The 3,453-nt window shown below is 47.8% G+C and overlaps 1 protein-coding gene across 1 annotated transcript in view; it reads left to right on the forward strand.

The window, feature by feature from the left end:
• The window catches only part of LOC109966915 (E3 ubiquitin-protein ligase RNF123-like), a 66,610-nt gene that overhangs the window by 16,443 nt on the left and 46,714 nt on the right, over positions 1 to 3,453 (forward strand). The gene's annotated exons all lie outside the window — the stretch shown is intronic.

Here is a 3,453-nt window from a genome sequence, read left to right on the forward strand (position 1 = left end):
GGACTTCTGGCAAAGAACTTTTACACCGGGGGACTCCCTCGGGTCAGACGTTTGTCATTTAACCCTGTGAAAGGTACAAGATGTGGGCTTACCTGAATGTTTTCCAGACACACCTATACAGCAGCTCAATTCACAGCCCGTCTCCTGTTGATCTGTGCCTCCATTCCAGTTTTGATTTTGTCGAGTGTGACACAGACCCAGACATCTGACACTCAGGACTATGAGACAAGTCACACTGATCATTTATACCAGCTGGGTGGCGTGGAGTCGTCTCTGCTGTCTGCAGCAGTACACCAGCTGGTTGGCTGCTCTCTGTGGGGAGGGATCTTTCCTAAACTGTCCACAGACACAGTGAAAGTCAGAGGCTCAAGCTGTGAGGCAGATTTTATTGCCAACATTTAGTGAACATCAGAGTGATACTCGTCTGCACAGGACAGCAGCAGGGCCTGTTTTCTGAGCTGAAGGTGAGTCACACAGTGCTTCAGAGGGATCACTCAGAACATTATCTAGAGAACTGGGTCATTATTTCAAATGCAAACTCAGACATTAGCCTTTGCACCTGTATAATAATCAATTCTGAGACATCTGTGCACAAATAATCAGCCTTTAACCCAAGAGTTGCGCTCAGTCCCTTCACAGAATCATGTCTATCAGCCATTAGTTTTCTTTTCTAATCCCTGTAGCAGTGCAGCAGCATGCCGCTCTCTGCTCATGTTCATGCTGTCCTTAACCAGAGACTGTCAGCAGACCAACTCCGCCGTGTCTCTTGTGCTGTCTGGAGCCTTCTGTTCACCATCGCCTGGCAGCGTCGGGCTCTTGTGTTAGGCTGGACACAAACCGTGTGCCTCTGAGATAGAGCTCTGATTGTTGCTTCTTTTTTTTAAGAAATATGTAATAGAGAAGTACATGAAACCAGATTGGTAGAGTAGGAGCACAACACATGACACACAATGTGTTTGTGTGTCACACTTGTCAGTCCACACAGTCACCGACTCGTGTGTTGTGTTGTTTCCTTGCTTCTGTGTGTGTCGCTCAGGTGCAAACGCCACTGTCAGTTTCACTGTGCACACACTCGAGGAGTGTGTGTGATCAGATGGGAGTTTGTGTTGTTCAGCTCTGAGACATGAAGTAATTGGACTGTTCATTTGTGACCCGAGTGTTACAGGACACTGTGGGTTTGTGTGTTCTTCTTTCTGTAGTTTGTGATTTGTGCATCTCACTGACAGACTGGATCAAAGTCGAGGAGATATTTTCAGTTATGTTGGTTCATTTGAATGTTACTTTTTCCTGATGTGTAAACTCTGAAAACAGGCAAACAGAGGTGACCGTCAGCGAGGCGTGGCTGAGTGCTGACAGCCGTAGGCAGCTGCTGCACTTCACAGGGCTGTGGTGCCTGAGAATCTTCTCTGCTTAGGAGAGTCATGAAGTCATGACTGATCAGACTCTGCCTGCTGAGTGGCTGACGTTAACTAGCTGCTGTCTGCCGGTCTCCATGTGAAACACTGCAGCGTGCCTGGTTGGCTGTCTCTGTGTGTCAACCCTGTTATAGAGCGGCCACCTGTCCAGGTGTACCCTCCTTTTGCCCACTGTCAGCTGGGACTCACTCCAACCCCCTGCAACCCTGTAAACACTCTTTTAGGGGTTTGGCTTTGTCTAGCTTTAGCTTAGGTTAAAGGATAAGCTAGTGCAGCCGACAGATCCATGTCTAGAGTTAGACGGACAAATCTGCCATCAGTGTTTTTTGTGCTGTCAGCTCATTGCAGATCTCTCAGTAAATGTCTGACAGTGTTTTTGGACTTTTGAGAGAGTAGAGAGACAGGAAAGCAGGGTGAGAGAGAACAACTCAGACCTATGACAAAGATCTACAGATGTCACACACACCAATCTGCACACAGACCCTTCTGAAACCTTTTGGCTGTAGACAGGTATATATAAACACATTATGAGCTCAGTTACGTCTTCACAGGAGCCTGTCTCTGCAGGACAGTGTCAGCCCTCGTATAGTTGGACTGTCGCACTGTGTCTGAGCTCATTTAGAAACAGCTTGTTTACCACAGAGCTCTGACAGGTCTCACTTGTTTAGTGTGCATCTAGGTCCCTATTTTTATAAAAATGCTTTTAAAAAAGTGTAGCTAGTTTAAACGGTCAGTAGCTCTGACATCCACAGCTGTATGACCCGTGCACAGCGACGACAGCTGTGCAGCTCTTTCTGTTGCTGCTCGGCTGTTTTGCTCATGAAGAATTCAACATATCAACTTTCAGTTGTTTTTGTCTCGCTGCATTTCCAGGGAAAACAAAAGACTGTGTGTTTTATGTCAGTATATTCACATGCAGTGATGAGAGTGTGTGTCTGTGCACACGTGTGAGTGTTATGTGTGTCATGTTTCCCATCCTCTCTGTGGTCCTCTGTTACCGTGGAAACGTCAGAGCAGTAAACGGATGCAGGGCGAGAGATGCCGGCGGTCTGAAGGAAGATGAAGTTCTGAGGAAGAAGAGAAAAGACAGGAGGTGGAGGGGGATGGGAGACGTGAAGGGTCAGAGGGCGGGAAAACAGACGAAGGAATAGAGGGATTTACACAGGCACAGACTAAAGATGGAGCGAGTCAGACGGAGGCTTTTAGGGAGATGGACGAGAGGTTTAAGGTGGAAGTAGGAAGGAGAGGTTAGCTGGAGAGGTCTGAGGGAGGGAAGGTGACAGAGTGCGAGGAGGATTATACAGAAGAATTAAACACCCAGTATAGAAAACGGGGAGGGGGAGGCAGATGACAAAGGACAAAGATGTAGAGAGAAACAGACTCAGTGACATTCACAGCCTATTAGCTCACTCAGCATTTTACTGTCACAGTAAGAACAATGGGCAGCTCCATCCCCAGGTTCAGGGCTCACTTCCTGTGTGTGTACACCTGCCACTAAGGGGCACTTTGAGCAAACGTTCGGTTTATCAAACGTCAGAACACTGTGAAATGCACCTGTAACAGTTTCCCAGAGCTCAGACAACACCCCACCTACCTACCCACCTAAACCTTTCACACTAATCCTACAGTGGTCAGATACCTATCATTGTACGCTACAACCCTGTGAGAGTCTGGTTGAAAGTTCAGCAGCAGTGACCTGTGGATCTGAACATCATCTTTAAAACTGTCTTGTCTTGCAGCTTCCACCTGCTTTAGGATAAAGATAACCACCTTTATTGGCCAAGTATGTTACACACAAGGAATTTGTTTCCAGTACAGAACCGATGGCAGCCATCTACGGCACCACCTCAACCAGTGGCTCTAACCATCGAGGGCAACGGGGGGGTTCAGTGTCTTGCCCAAGGACACTTCGACATATGGACTGCAGACACCGAAATCCCCCTCCCCTTTTAGCTCCCTGTTCAGGTCTGATTTTTAGGAGCTGCTGTCGGCGCTCCACTGTACGTCCTCGGTGGTGTCCACGGACACAGTCACACAG

Source organism: Monopterus albus, unplaced genomic scaffold (genome assembly GCF_001952655.1).
Source record: "Monopterus albus unplaced genomic scaffold, M_albus_1.0 scaffold121.1, whole genome shotgun sequence".
Classification (NCBI taxonomy): Eukaryota; Metazoa; Chordata; class Actinopteri; order Synbranchiformes; family Synbranchidae; genus Monopterus; species Monopterus albus.